Consider the following 17,049-nt stretch of genomic DNA (forward strand, 5'->3'; position numbering starts at 1 on the left):
TGTCCACTACAGTTGTCCAAGTAACTCTTCTGAATAGATGTGTTAACCAATTATGAAGCAGCCTATGGGGATTTGCATCATGGAACTAAAAACATGTATGATCTGGCAAAAGGAAATGAGAAAAATAGGAAGGAGTTGCTTTTTAAATACTGAAGTTTTAAGTATGTACCATTAGCACTTTCCAAAACTGCAAAGTAGAATAAAACCAGGTTTTAAACACACTGATTTATTATGCCAACAATACATCTGACCTAGTTGTAGAACTTTTTCTTTTCTTAATAGTTCTGTGGGGCCAGAACACCAGCAGAAGTCAGTAAAATGATTAAAGCATTCTCTCTAGATTTCAGGGGATGACTGAGGTATATTGCAGCTGTGACAGACAGGAATGATTTGTACCAGCTGTGATAAGCTTGATGTGAAACTGGCAGGCCACACTTTCATTGGCTGAAATAAACCGTAAGAAAGATCTTTGACAATGCTAGTGTGGTCCTGAATGAGAGAAAAGGATGTTTTTTCACATCTTTGTAACAAAGGAGAATAATTTCCCTGAAAACTAGCAAAGAAATGCGGTATCTTAAAACAAATAAAAATACTTTGGAACTGAATATATTTCAATTAAAATTCCTTTCCCTCATGCCATGCAGACATTTTATACACTGAGCAAATCTTCTCTTTCCTGTTATTGGCAGAGCTGCTGCAATGTGTAACACCATTTTTTAATTCCTCTTGGTAAGCTCAGAACTCTTTTTATGAAGGATCCACAAAGCAGTGCAAACAAATATGTGTACACCATAATCTTTTGAGAAAATGAAACTGGGAATGAACTAAACCAGATTATTGGTGTTTGCATTGCTTTGTATGTTTAGTGCTACCTTAAGCAGTTAATACTAGAAGACTCCTCCTGAATTTCAATGATAGTTTGCATCTGTGTTACATTGTTTTAAAAATTGATTTGGTCAGTTGTGCAAGCAGTCAAGACATGGACTAGCAAAATAAATACCCAGTGATATGTTCCATAGATTTTTTTTCCTCTGAAGTGAGTTAATTGAAAACAGTATATAGGTATTGACTGGGACACCTGGCTACTATATGTTTTAGCAGAACCCATAAAACCAATAATGATTAAGTTTAATAGATCGATATGAAATTTCCTAAAGCACTGTTAAACTTTAAGCAGTTAAAATCAATAGTTAACTTACTGCAAACAGATATGGAGAAGCCCTTGATTCCCAACAGAGTTAAATATCTCCTTTTGAAGGAGCAGTGGATAGAAAGCTCTTGTATGTCAGCATACTTGTCAGCATCATGCTGTTTCTGGAGATCTTATTAGGAAGAAATGCATTTGAGCACTACTATGCTAATCTGAATTTACAACAAAAGCGTATCCAAAGCTGTAGGCATCACCAGCACTTTCAGGTTCAAGTGCAGACGTTTCACACTGCCTGCTGCTCAGTGTTACCAGGCATACGGCTGCTCTTACCCTGTGGCTGCAGGTCTCTGGCTGGCTCCCTGTGCTGCCACTTCTGCATCTTTAAGCTGAACCCACACAGACGTATCACCAGAATTTGAGAAGGCTTGAACTTAGCACCTTAAGCGCATATGTATCATTTGCGCTGTTTCTTTTTTCCTTCCAGACTTTTGTACTCTGAAAGCCCCAAATACTTGGAAATGCTCACAGGATAAATAAAGCATTGTTAGAGCCGCACTTTTTCCTATGTTGCCACCTGCTGTACCTGTACTGCTGTGAAAGGTGCTGTGTGCTCTTACCTAGTTTTAAACTAGAGCAGATGCTTGTAACACCACATGCCACAACCTAGTATTCACTGCGGTCTGCAAAGAGCACTCTGAGTGAAATCCGTGCTGCCGCTATTACACCCATACCGATGCCTGATCTCCTTAGTTTAAGATTGGTTTGGGTTGGTATACAAGGATTTGAAGGATTTCCCTCCATGGATTGCAGACTGAATATGTCCATACTGACAATTTAAGTTTTCACAGATTATACCCATATATCGTAACTTGTGAACTTTCCACAATCACAAATGCTGTCTTGGTTGCTCAGGTAAGTTTTTTTACTAGCATTTTCTAAATCTTCTATCTTTCTCAAGGCCTTTTAGTTAAGAAACTGCCAGGCAACCATTTCTTTAATGCTAAAAGGTAGGCCTGGCTTAAAGCAATGAACAATATTGGAGTCCCTAGTCCTAGAATCTACTCGGTGTTGGTGGACCTGGCAGTCTTTATGTTTGTTTCCCGGTGGGTACAGATCTGGGTGCAGGATAAGGAGATTAAGTTAATAGTGAGGCTTGAGCTGGACCTATACGAGGCTGAAGGAGAATGGGGAGGTAAGAGCAGCAGTGCCTGAAATGAGTATGGTGAGGATACTGTTCATAACTGCGGAATATCTAACTCCAAGTAGGGAAGTAACTCATTCAGAGAATTGGCAGCTTAAAGCCTGAAGAGCAATTTGGATTGGCACAGCCAAACACAAGAGTCTCCAGTGCTCCTGGTTGGTCTAATCAACCTTCTGCCATGCTGAATACTTCATAATTCATGGAAATACTGGGCTGTAGGAATAGAGGGGATTTATTATAGGGACTTCAAGTGGGGACAGCAATGTTTTTGTTTTTGGGTTTTTTTTTAAGGTTAGATTAGTGAAGCTAAGGATACATGTTGACCTATGCCCTGCTGGAAAAGATGGGTTTGTATAATTTGGTTAGTCAACCTGCCAGGGCTTCACTCCCAGTATGTCCCTGGACATGAACACTTTGGTAACACAAATGCTGTTCTGTTATGCTGTTGCATCACTGAAAGACAGCACAAACTTACCAACAATGAAGACAGAGTGGGTTGTAAGAAAGTGATAGGACTCTCTCCCTCAGTGTTGAGTGTCTTACAATAACTGGAAGAGAAATTCTTATTCCCAGATGCATATTAAATCTTTATAATAAAACCATTTTTTGTGGTTAGTTACAATTTAACTCTAAAACAAAGCCCTGACACTAATCACTTTTACAAATCCTTTTTCTGGGGCTTGAGTCAACTCCCTTTGAAGTCAGTGGAAGTCTTTGAATTTGCTGAGAGTTAGTTGAGGCCCCTACATTATAAGCAGGACTTGGTTGATTTGATTTTTAAAAAAAAGCCTACTTCTATTAAATGCACTTACAGCACTAAAACTTTCAAATAACAGCCTTCTAATAAAAATCTTAATTTCTAAAACATGTAAGCCTAATTATTATTCATCTGCACTTGCATGCTGTGCTACCTCTTGCAAGGCTTTCTGCCTCATATATCATGTTGTAATTAGTAAAGTGGGAAAACACATTCATCTCTTCTTCAAAGCAAAAAAAAAAAAGATTCACACTTTAATCTTAAGTACATCATAATTGGCAAGAGGAAAAAAGGATAGGGGAGGTATCTGAAGAGTACCTCAAGAATTTTGCATGGGCAACCTTTTTGATAGGGAATCATTGCTGTGTAGCCCTTTTCTGTATTATTATTTTTTGGAAAAAATAAGGGAGAGGGACAAGGAAAGAAGCACAAGGACCAGCATGAGGATGCAGCATCAAACCAGGGAAAACATGCTCTCTCCCTCTTAGGAACAAAAAGGGAACCTGAAGGCTGTCAAGAATACTAATGCTATTGATCTTACTCATAGCACTGTCTCCCTAACAGCCAGCAGGCTGTGGTAACATGGCTTAGGGAACCACAAAGAACAGAAAAAAATTGTTTTTCTTAAATTAAAATTTGGATGATTGTAGTCCATGGTACATTCTGAGGTTAAGCAGAAGTCCATTGGTCTAACGTTTGGGAATCCCTGGTTGAAGAGTTGCGTCTTAGTGAAAACTTCCAGTAAGACAAAAATGAAGCACAGATTTTTGCAATGAAACAGGAGGATGATCAAATCTGTCCATATTATAGGCTCGACTATGGTCAGGGATTCAAATGTGTAAATCACTTTGGGCTGCAATGTGATGTTATTAATTTCTCTAATCTAAACATGGTACTGTAAAATGATCAATTATCTAAGGAACACTCAGTTGGGCTGAATATTTAACAATAAGAGCATCAGGGGCTATATATTTTTAAATAGTGTAAATTGAATGCAAGCTTAAATATTACCCAACTGGGAGTAAAGAGTGATATGGTACGCTTCCCTGGCATCAGATTACTGAGGAACCCAGAATACTTTAAGCAAACACCATCTGAGGTTCTAGCCCACAAACTCTTTAAGCTTTATGATGTGTTTCTTAGAAAAATTAACAGTATTAGTTTGGATTTAGGTCTAACCTTGAAATCACAAGAAACTGCCTAGGAGCCTAGCCTTGGTAGCTTAGCTACCAAGGACCAACATTTTTGTTTCAAGTGTCTTGCCCAAACTTAAACACAAAGTTGTCTCAGCTGGAAACAAGATCTAAACTTTGTTAGTCTTCCCCTTCCATCATGTCAAATTGTAGAACCCAAATGTTATGGGACAGTGCAAAGTTTGCACCTGGCCGTGGTTAGTGAGGTTCATTCTGGGCTTTTGCAAAGAAGCAAACTGCAGCAAAGACAGAGTTGAATGTCTCCTTAGCACACTAGATGAACTGCCTTTTTCACATTGTAATGAACTGAAAAAGCCTCCACTTCAGACTTCAATTTGTCTACCTCTTAGGTCTCCACATCAGCAATTACAGCAAACTTGCACCCCTTATGGATCTGGCACAGTGTTCTCAAGCTCTTAATCTTTCATCATCTTTTTAAAAAAAGAAAACAAAAATCTACATTTGCAGTCAGGTTCTCCCTGGAAATATGCCAACTTCCACTGAAATAGTCTATGGAGCAGAAAGAATTGGGCAGAAATTCATCCAGAGGGAAAGCCTCAGCAGACAAGTCCCAAGGAATTGGCTTGCTCATCCCCTCTGCATGTTTAGTGTTTCTATATTATAATCAGGACACTGTGGTTTTAAGGTTGACTTCTCCACGTTGGGATTAGGATGCTTCCTTGTAAATTCTTTGTTTAGACATTTGTGACTTTGGGCAAACTGTTCTGCAGCCTGTGAAATCTGTATAACCCTTCTGCTTGCTTAGCTATAGTTTATGAAGTTTATGTCAGAAACACTTGGACAATGCTCCAGTGTGGAAGTGGTGGGTGACATAAATATTTTGCTGTACCAGAGGGCACGCTTCTGTGATGGTGCTAGCATTTGGTATGTATTAACTGTGCACTGAGGCTGACGGGAAGCCCTGCTGCCTGACCTCCGAATATCAGGGTATTACATTTTGTCTAGTTTGCTTCTCCTGTGCTGAGCTGAACAACTTGTTTGATGAAAGATATCTTGCTTTGTTGAGCAGCAGGCTGGAGTTTGCTCTACCTGTGCTTTGAAACTGTTGTAGGTGAGTCTGCCCCACGGCAGCAGGATGCTGAGGTGTGCTTCTAGGGCAGCAGCATGTAGTGTGGAGGTGGCCTGCGTGCTCTCAGGAGGGTGGTGGGCACTGCAGGGTGCCTCCAGGCATCCCTCCGAGCAACGATGTTCTGCTTTACAGTTATAACAAGTGAGGGTGAAGTCACCTCTCCTTGAAATTTATTCCAATAGTTGATCAATTTTCAAGGAACATCTTAGTTCAAATACGAATTTCAAATACAAGCTTCCAGGTATTTACCCTTTCTTATCTGATTAAGAACCACCTCTTTAACTCTTTTATTTCCCTGCAAAGGAGATAAGATTGTGTTGTGAAGCCATGTCTTATGTTTCTTTCAGATAGTATAAAATGATGGATAGTATTGGATAGTATAAACTTTTTTCACTGAAGGGCATTTTCTCTGGTCCTTCAGTATTTTTTTATTCTCCTCTCTCCTAAATTTTTCATTATGCTTTTTAGTAAGTGGACACTAGAATTGGAAAGAGAATTTTAAACCAGGAAATGATAGCTTTGTGGTTATAATTCAATATACGCTATGTGCTACAGTCAGGAATGTAGGTGCTAGGAAAGAAATATAAGAAGGTATAAGTTAAAATATGCATCACACTGTTTTTCCTGCCTCACCACTCTGTGCTGTCTTTACAATAGGTAACTTGCTTTGACCATACATCCGAATGCTAAATTACAGCTACGCACATAGCCTTTAGTTCTTGGCTCAGTGAATCTTGGTTACCAGGCTTACCCTTTTAACAAGATGACTCTTGTTGCATATAAATATCTTCATTCAGTAAAATAAAATGAATCAGTAAGTTTTAGCTCATTAGGCAAAATGTTGCATAAATGAAGAGAAAAAACCTTTTTGCTGCTATAAATATGTTTCAGAGAGTAAATGTTAAATTGGATTTAACATTTAATAACAGTAACATCAAGTTTTTTTAGACTGTGCATATAAATATATTGAGAGACAAAATGAGGAACTTAGACTTCAGTCCATTGTGGGGTGTAGAAATGTGAAGCAATGTCAACAATGTACAAAGGATAAATGAACGCATGCCATACACCTGTGCTTCAAAAGGTACTTTCCAGCAATTTAGGAGAAATAACTTTTCCTGGATATTTAAAAAAAGTTGAAATCATTTGCATGGAGTAGTATGCTAAATGAACCCCAAACCCAATTTTTCATTCAAATGGCATGAATCGTCTTTTCGGAATGTTTCATGGGTTTACAACCACTCTATAAATCTACTAATATTGTCTGGGCTAAAATAGTGATGGTTGCAGCTTCCTCGGTCTTGGGGCTTCTCTAAGTGGGTTTCAGATGATATCATCATTCAATGGTCTTGGCATGCAAACCTGGAAACCCTTGCAAATGGCATTTGAGATCAGATGAGGCCACTGGTGTGGAAACCGTTCATCTAACTGTGATGGCAGGAAATATTTTCAGAGAATGCTCTAAGATAGACCTAAATCTTTGCTAACTTTTGCCTGGAGTACTGGCTCACTGAATGGAGTCTCTTCCTAGTAGTGAACATGGATGTTGCTTTTGTATGAGGGAAACATTCAAGTTCTATCAGACGTCAACTTCCTGCACAACACTGTGAGCTCAAGGAGTCTGGAAACTGGGGCTGTTATGAGTACAGCCCTTCAGCTTCACAACTTTGTAATAGGTATTTCAGACACAGGATTTCTAGATTACAAAAGTTATCAAGGAAGTTATCTGAAAGCAACAAAACAATTCAACACCCATACTATTGATTGGAGTTAATTTATCCCAAATTTAAAAAAAAAAAAAAAGGCAAATATTGACTGGGAAATAAACCAAATATTAACACAAATCATAATGGCATGCTGATTTCCCCCAGGGAACATAGACACTATAGATTTGTCATCATGCAAATCTTTTCCTGTAGTTGACAAGAAATGACAGAAGTGCTATTGTGGGAAAGCAGCACATATATCTTGCTTACTGTATTTTTTTTAAAGGGGGGGAAATTTCTTTGGACAGTGGTACCACAGAAACATAACTGAGCACTTCTTAATAAAGCTCAGTGTTCATCACCTAAATCTTGACTGAGCTGTCCCATCCTCTTTTCTATGAATGGAGTTTTCACCTTGCCCTTAAAACTCTACTAATTACTTTACCTTCTAAAATATAAAATTATTTTTCCTCATCCTTCCTGTGCCTTAACAAGGTTTTAGAGTCAGACAGGCTGGTAGCTACCACTAGTTCCAGCTCCAAATCCTGGAGTCAGCCTAAACCCTGAAGTGCCTATGTTTCTCCACATTTGCTGCTGGACATAATCAATCAGTCCTGCTGGCTGCGCAGCAGTTAAATTCGTACTGGGATCCCCAAACCAGGCAGTGCTATGCTGGTGTCACCTGTGAGGTCTGAATGCGAGCACAGCTGCTGGTGTGAACCTCACACAAAGCCCAGTGAGAAGGAAAAGAGCCGTCCAGGTGGAGTGTTCAGCCACATGAGAGGAGAACAAGCTCCTGTGCTGCTCTTCTCTTTAATCTCCATTTGGGATCTGAATCTAGGACAACCACCTACTTACACCTCGATCATCTGGCAACAGCACCCCAGAGACTTGGTCCCTCATATTGAAGCTCTGCCATTTTGATCAAAATACTCACTGGGTGAGATGCTGGGAGCCTGGATCTACCCCACTGGCCAAAACAGAATCAGTCTGTTTTTTTCTGCTGAAGCTCATTAACGTGGTGTATGAATAGGGAAGTTTTCCACACTGAGAGTGCAAACTCAGGACTCTCACTGTTTCCTCATGGTTAAAGAACTCCTCTCTGAATTTCAGTGCTTAGGGTGAAGATCCTGCTCTAAAATGAAGTGTCCCACTGCGCAGCCATATGATCTCACAGCTGGCTCTTGGTGTGGGTGTGTAAGAACAAGCTTGGGTCAGCTCTGCCCCAAAACTGTGCAGAGAAAGCTCAAAAATGATTATTCAGGGTCACAGCCTTATCTGTTTTACTGTGGAAATCCTAAGGATACTTGCCTATAGTAGGAGCTATGGCTTGTACCAGAAAGGCCAAGGTATACCTGTAACATTAGATGAGATTCCCATAGGATTGGCTAAGAAAATGGTCTCAAAGGCAGCAGCTTCTAGTAAATCTGCCCCTTTCAATCCAAAAAAGCCACATTACACACAGAGGGCAAGTGGAGATGCTACTTTTCATCTAGGAACCTAGAGTTTTAGCAACCTGTCCTTTGTTAGTCAGTAATAGCGATGCCCCCCCAGCTGGTTGCTGGAGTTTAAATTTAGTCTAGTGAGAGATATAAATCAGTTGTGGGACTTTTTTTGTCTCAATGAGTTGCTGTCACTGAACAGGATGATAAATGATTATGTTGACAATAGAAGATAACTAAAGTGCTGATCAGATCCCACATTCTGGAATCAATATGGCATTTCTCACTAGCCTATCTCTTACACCTCTGTGCGTAGTCAGCTTCGTGCTATCCCAGACATCAGTTGAATGTACAATACCAGTATCCCAGTGAATTAGTGAAATATGGTTTCTGGCATTTTGCTTCGTTGCTTAGTGAATGCTTCTGAAATGAACACCCTTCTCCCTAATACCAGCCTTTATAGAATAGGACATCACACTTTTGCAGGCTTAATATAGCTAGAGACATGTGTTCCTGTGACGGGCTGACCCTGGCTGGACACCAGGTGCCCACCAAAGCCACTCTATGACTCCCCTCAGCTGGACACGGCAGAGAAAATATAATGAAAAGCTCATGGGTCAAGATAAGGACAGGGAGAGATCACTCACCAATTACCAGCACAGGGAAAACAGACTCAACTTGGCAAAAATTAATTTAATTTATTATTAGTCACATCAGAGTAGGGTAATGAGAAATAAAACCAAATCTTAAAACACCTCCCCCCACCTCTCCCTTCTTCCTGGGCTCAACTTCACTCCCAATTTCTCTACCTCCTCCCCCCCGAGCAGTGCAGGAGGACAGGGAATGGGGGTTGTGGTCAGTTCATTGCACGTTGTCTCTGCTGCTCCTTCAGCCTCAGGGGGAGGACTCCTCACACTCTGCCCCTGCTCCAGCCTGGGGTCCCTCTCACCGGAGACAGTCCTCCACAGACTTCTCCAACATGAGTCCTTCGCACGGGCTGCAGCTCTTCACCAACTGCTCCAGCGTGGGTCCCTTCCATGGGGTGCAGACCTTCAGGAACAGACTGCTCCAGCATGGGCTCCTCTCTGCATGGGGCCACAGGTCCTGCCAGAGGCCTGCTCCAGCACGGGCTTCCCATGGGGTCACAGCCTCCTTCAGGCATCCACCTGCTCCAGCATTGGGTGCTCCAGGGGCTGCAGGTGGATATCTGCTCCACCATCATCCTCCATGGGCTGCAGGGGGACGGCCTGCCTCACCATGGTCTTCTCCATGGGCTGCTGCAGGGGAATCTCTGCTCCGGTGCCTGGAGCACCTCCTGCCCCTCCTTCTTCACTGACCTTGGTGTCTGCAGAGTTGTTCCTCTCACATCTTGTCACTCCTCTCTCTGGCTGCGATTGCTGTTGCACAGTAACTTTTTTCCCCTTCTTAACTCTGTTGCCCCAGAGGCACTACCACTGTCACTGATGGACTTGGTCTGGGCCAGCGGCAGGTCTGTCTCAGAGCCGGCTGGCATTGGCTCTGTCGGATATGGGGGAAACGTCTAGCAGCTTCTCACAGAAGCCACCTCTGTAGCCCCTCCGCTGCAACACCCTCCCTTGCCACGCAAACCCAGTACAGCTCCCCTTAGTGATTTTGTAATGAATAGGAGAGAAATACTCTCCCTGCAGCTGAAGGATTGCGAGCAGGTGTGTTCTCACTGAGGGGGAGTGAGTGAGGGACCTTGCTAGGGTCCTGCTTCCCATCTCTCTGTCCACTTTGGCTTGTCCAACCTTTTTTGCTCATCTCTCTTGCTCACTTTTCTCTTCATGCCTTCCCTGCCATTGCTGAGTCATGAGTTTTAAAGTCCCCAGATCCATCTCTGTCAGTAAAAGGGTTCTTCCATCCCTCCCTCTGGGCCTTCTGGGTTGTGTTTGCCCACACTGACTATGTGCCTCTTGGCCCGCTCTGCTCTCTGCCTTCCCCTTCCCCCCCGTTTCTCTGATGTTGGACTCATTCTCTTGATTGTGGCAATGCAGAAAAGCATGCCAAAGAGTGTGCATGTTCCCATGTTCAAGGGACCCCATGAATGACTCCATGCCTCTCCATGGAGGCTGGTACCCTGAGGTGTTGGTTCTGGTGGGCTTTCCCTTCCTGGCTCTACTACAGCTTGCAGTGTCTTTGCACTTGTTCGTTGCTTGTTAGATTCCCAAGCGTACCAGAAGGACACTTTGTGTAAATAAAAATTAGAAGTTGGGGAACAGTGATAAAAATACTGACCTGAAACCCTGCTGAGCACAGGAAATGGCAAAAGTTTTTGCTGGTGAGAAATACTTGGTTCATGTCATTGAAACTGCTGTTCTGTGGTTCCTTAATGGCTGTTTTGTTAGTTTCATGCTAAAAGCAAGTGGCTGCTGTCTGCTTTGCCTTCCACTGAAGCTATCTTCTTTAAACTCTTTAAATTTGTCCACTGGGTGCAGCTTTCAGAAGTCGAAGTGACCAGCCAAGGGAGCCCCTCTGTGCGTGGGAGCGCGCACGCGCTGCCTTCTCTGGAGTCTGGAATACAAATCCAAGTGGTACATGCTGGAGGGAGGCTGACTGCAGAACGAGCAGGAAGAAAATGCTGAGTAACTTATTTTACATACAGATGCTTTTCTTATTCCAGGAAAATTTCTTTGGTACAGAGGAAATATACCTAATCTGTGATAATATAGGTCTGCCATATGACAGATGGCTGCTCACCAGACTGAGACATGCTTATTTTCCTTTCTTTTTAAAAGAAAAAAAGATCTAGCTTGCCAGTTGAATGCTTTTTGAATTATTATGTTTTTTGCATGTAAAGCAATAACACAGCAGCCACGCTATAAGGTAACATGTTCAGTGTGCCATAATCAGATGGGACCAAATGTATTCTTGGTACAACTCTATTAACTTTGATGGGCTTACAGGAGAGAAAAGCACAGACCATTGACATTAAGGGGGAAATTTTTTCCTGGATAGAGCGCTGCAATATCTCTATAGGTAATACTGATGTGATTGTTCCGTGTCTTGGAGGCACAGTCATTACAATTAATGGAGTGAGTCAACATGATCTACAGCATTTTGTCGTATGTCTTTTTTTCATTTAGTAGGCTCCTACTACATTTTTACGTGTAGTATTTCTGTTCAAGAGTAATAGCTGTGTTTTTCATGCTCTCACCGCTCAGCGTGCAGTCTCTGAACTGAATAGTGGGAGCGTTTCTAAGGAAATAACATTACTCAGGACAGTAACTGCTAAGCAAATGGTACAGGTGGATGTGATTTGCTGCTGACCAAGTCTCATTTGAACTGTTTGGCACACCTCTAAATTAACTGAACAGATGGATTTTTAATTAGTTCTGTCATTTCATTTTCTGCATTCTTAATATATGTCAGGCTGTATGTCAGGGAGTATTAGCATCAATTTCAAGTGATACAAAAACATTCGTAGCAAGAATAAGCTGATAATAACAATAACAAAACATAATTAGAGTACAAATTGGGAGGTCTGAAGCTTTATGAACATGGTAAACCTAGATTTATGAGACTTCAGAGATTTGTTTAAAATGAAAAATGCACGAAACTTGCTGCAAACCAATTAGTTCTGTGCAGACATAGAGCAGGATTTTCCAGCTTCCAGTTAGTGGGATGGACCTTGCTCATGTGAATTGGCTGAGAAGAGCTGCTGAATTTATGCAATGGATTTATCGGGTTCCACCTGCCCCAAAGAGCTGAAGCACTTGCCTGGGCACTAAAGTGCCTTTTAGCTTCAGAGACAGTAGTAAAAAAATTATTAGTTAGTTATTCTTTCCTTCTGACCAAAGTGATATCTGTCCAAGTGCAAAATCCTTTCTTTGCAATTTGCAGCCAGGCTCGTGGGACTGTTTTCAAGGACAAGGCAGCAGCAGAATCTGGTCCAAGTATAGCAATATGGCAGCAATAGTTGCACTCCTATATAAAATTAAAATGATAGTGATTTCTGAGAACAGATAAAGTAACACAATATTATATACTTGTTTTATTAAGACAATCTTTCAGAATACTAATGATGTTGTTTATAAGATGGTAGTTAACGAGATGAAGTGCAATCTACATAAAAACAAATTCCACACAACTGTATAGAATTAGGATGCCACACTGTTCATATAGTTTAAGCTACAAAGATTGATTTTTATGCATTTCTAATTTTCCATGGCAAGCTCTGGATAAACTACTCATTTCCTCCAGATTTATCTCTGCAGGGAATACCTTAGAATTATGGCAGGCAGTACATCACAAGTAGTATCAACATCTAAGTTAAAGCAAATAGCTTTAATCATAGATTTCCAAAACATCTTTCTCTTTGGATCTGCAGAAAATGGCTAACATGTAAACAGACCTAATCAAAGCAATAACATTTCCAGAAGCAGGATCCTAGAGAAATTAAACAGGAGACACCTCATCAATGAGGTGTAATGATGCTTGGTAGGATCTCCATCCCTTGACACTTTTTCAGCAATGTTGCACAATGTGCACAGAGTGGTGACTTTTTTATTTAATATACAACATAAGGACTGGCATGACTCATGTTTATTTAGAATCATAGAATCATTTAGGTTGGAAAAGACCTGTAAATCTTCTTTTGATGACTTATAATTAACTGGTTAAAACCTACACAGAAAAGCGTTCATTTTTTTCCCAAGCATAAGGAAAGTATTTAAGCCGGAATGACTTTATGCATGTTCCAGTTACTACCTGATTTTCTTATTTAGTCTTGGCCCACTTACTGCCCCTCGAGTTAGATCTTCACAGCATCTCATGAAAAGCAATTGCCAGCCACAGAGCTTCTGTTCACAGAGCAGGCAATAAGCTGGCTTCTAAGGAAATGCTGGTTCAAATCTCCTTCCCAATTCAGAATGGGGCAAATACCTAGTTCTTTCATGTGGCATAATCATAAGGTTACTGGCTCTTCTGTGGTGTCATTTTTTGCTTGATGTCTTTTGCTCTGGCCATTGACAGCATCTCGAATATGCAGCCAGAGCTATGTTTTGGTGAGACGTTTCATTTCAAACAATGGCACTTTGCAGGTTTTGAAAAACCTACCCTTGGGAATTTTCCAGTCAGATCTGAGGCTGAATAACCTTAGTTGCTACTTTATATTCTCAGAGGACGTGTCTGGCAGTTTTCGAACACGGAGGGGTATGCTGACCCAGCCCTGAAGATTTCACACGTATTCAGGCTCTGATAGATGAGAGCCCTGTGTGCAGGTTACCTTTACTCAGCTGAACAGTCCTAGTGAAGTGTTTTCAGGATCTGGACTACTTTATAGCTGATGCTTTAACCCAGAATGGCAGTGCAGGATCTGGTCTTCATCAGCTGCACCACCAAGAGGATTTGACAGATGGATCCGTGCCCAGGTGTAAGTGGGCTCGGGTGTCTCTGCTCTGCCTCCTCTGCAAGGAGCACACTCTGCCTCTGCAGCGCTTTCCAGTCTGCAAGGCATCCAGGGACATCCTGAGAGGAGCCTGGCCTCTTCCCGGGCAGATAAATAAAAGTTGTTATTTTAATGAGTTTTGGAATTTGTGTGCTTTGAGGGGGGAGGCGATGTTAGGGAGACTGTCTTTGGTGGTAAGTACAACTAACGCTGAAAGGCAGTGGTTACATCCATCACGTTAGAGCACCGGGCAGCATCTCTGCTGTAGCCCCGCTATCGCCTCCGCCCAGCCTATGCCTGTGCTGTCTGTTTGCCTTTGACAATACAGAGAGGACAATGACCTCATTGACAACGTGCTTTGTGATCTGATATTGTTATATAAAAGTCAGCTAATATTTATTTTTACAGGAATAATAGTCCTTGTGTATACAGGGCATCAAATAAAACTAGCACGGACCAGCTTCAAACCAAACAGAGAATTGCCCCGTGGCACAGTCTGTAGTGGACCTGTGGAGTGCCTGGCCATAGGGTGCTATGGACACTTAAAGTCCTCAGTTTGAAAAAAGAATCGGGCATGTTACTGGGAGAAACATTAATTAAGGTTATTAAATATTAAAGACCCCATATCCGCTTCAGGAAGTCCTTGAAGCAAGTAGCACCCGAGGTTAGGAGAGGATGCTGGGCCAGTGGTGCTATGCACCTTCCTGTAATTCCTCCTTGGGCATTAGCTATTAGCATGTGACTGGAGGTAGGTGCCAGGCTACGTAGACCTTTTATCTAACTCAGTATGGGTTTTCTTATATTTTTATGTTTTCTTATCACCGATTTCCAAAACGAAATTTTGGGGCAGAAGAACCTGTTATGTTGTCAAAAGAAGGAAAAATTTAGAGAAAGAGCAAACAAAAATCCCTATAAAAACATGCAGTTCTGTCTCTTTTCACAATCTCTTAAACTGTGAGAATGAAAGGACAACCAGATGTTGTGAAACAGAAGATGAAGGTGAAGTAAAGAGGAGATTACAGGTGCTGGAGTTGGCATGCCACCTTCTGCAAGTTCCCAATACAATCAAAAGTGTTTTCATCAGCCTGCTAGCCAGGACCCTTGATGTAAATAGCAGAGTACTGAAACTGTAACTAGCAGGTTGCTGAAGCAGCAGCCAGACTCATCGCCTCAGCAAAGAAAGTGCAGATTGCTGGGAAGACCACATTATTCATGTAACATAAAGGCAGGTTCTGAATAACTGTGTTGTGCTGGGCTTAACGCCATGTTTGTTTGTAATTGTCTGAGGCCAGAGTGAGAGGAAAGAAGATATTTCAAAACTTTTTGTAGCAGTGGGGAGAAAGATCCTTATGGGACAATAAATACTGGATGAAGGAAATGTAGGTTCATCAATACAATTCTGAATAAATAGGCTTGCTTCATTCTGCGGCTGTTCTTTAGCTGTATTATTTGTTGTTTATAACAGCTGCCAGGTACTCTTGAAAATGTCCATGGCTTCTGGATAATTCATGATTCTTTGGTGTAAGTGATTTTTCATCAAATGATTCTTACCAGAAGCGTGGTGTTTGTTATTCGTTAGTTCAGTATTTGCTATTTATTGTTCTGTTGTCTTTTGTTTAAAAAGTTTTGTATATTTAATCAGGAAGCACAAATATTGTCTGCTAACTTAGGACTAATTCTGAATCATGAGGAGCAAGCAGGCAAAATGGAACAGCTAGACATCAAAAACAGTATGTCCAAACTAGTTGGCAAATACCTTCCATTAAGGAATATGTTAATAGAAATGACTACTTGCTCATAAACAGTTTGAAGCAAAAAAGAAATTGATTCCCAGTCAATATACATTCACCCAGTTTTAACTAAATACTCTTACGGAATGAGTCTCTTGTTACACGCCCTGGAAGATCGTGTTCATGAAAGTTATGTCTAAAATAAAAGCAGCTTTATATTTGAACACATTGCCCCGAACAGTGTCGCTTCAAGCACAAATGAATGAGACTTCCATGAGGCTGAGAACCTCTTTTTCTTGTTACAGGATGAAGCACAAATGCCAGGTGGAATTTTGTTTGGCTTTGCTTTAATTATGAGCCGTGTTATGTAGCCGAAGAACGGACCCAAGACGAAAAGCTTGAAGCTTAAAATAATTTATAGATAAGCTCTCTACATGTATTCTGCTTTGTGGGATGCAAATTTTATCGTAGACTTTCCTCATGATGCCCTTAAAAGCTTGGTTTATCTTCGTGTTATGTCTGGTCCAAACTGTGCGAGCAAGGGAAAGGGGGAAATATAGTTATTATATTTTGTACAAAGTTTATTAGGGCCATGCTTAAGGCTTTTATGTGCAGAACACTACAAAAGCTGGCATACAGCATACCCTATGGAAAACCACAGCAAATTCACCGTGCAGTCTCAATGCCTCCTTGATGTCATTGTACCATGTGCTATTTCACTAACCTCCCTTGTGCCTTTCTATATTATTTTCTGCCCTTTGCAGATGGACTGTTGTTTCCTTTTGTGCTCCTTCATACAGTGGCAGGATTTCAGATCCTTACCCAGAGCACCAACATGCGATGTAAATAACACTTTGCCACAGCAGTATATTTTCTCTCCCTTCCCTCCTGGCCCCCCAAACCAGCATGTAGCAAGATCTCTTCACTTTCCTGAAATGGGCCAAGCTTCAGAAATACCCTGAATGTGAAGCACCGTAACAGGATACTTCTGAGGCTATCGCTAGAGGGATGTACCAGTGAAGCCACAGACAGAAAGTGATGCAGTGCCACATTGCGAACAAACTGCCAAATGACTTACAAGAACAAAAGCAATCAAAATTCTACCTCCAGCAAGGCGTGAGAGGCAAGTGACCTCAGTGTGTGTTGATCCTGATGCCTGACTTTCCTTTCTGCTGCACAGTCCCAAGCGGATGATGAAGTACCAAGGATATCTAAAACAGCTTATGAAAACCTGATCTTTCAGTCCTGTGATTAATCATTTCTCGACTTCTCGACTTCCATGCACACCCAGTTAGCAGCACTTGTGGGAGGTGCTGGTAAGCATCTTTTGTCTTTTATTTTTTTTCAACCTTTGGTGATGAATGCTACAAAAT

This window comes from Grus americana, chromosome 2, assembly GCF_028858705.1.
Source record: "Grus americana isolate bGruAme1 chromosome 2, bGruAme1.mat, whole genome shotgun sequence".
Taxonomy (NCBI): Eukaryota; Metazoa; Chordata; class Aves; order Gruiformes; family Gruidae; genus Grus; species Grus americana.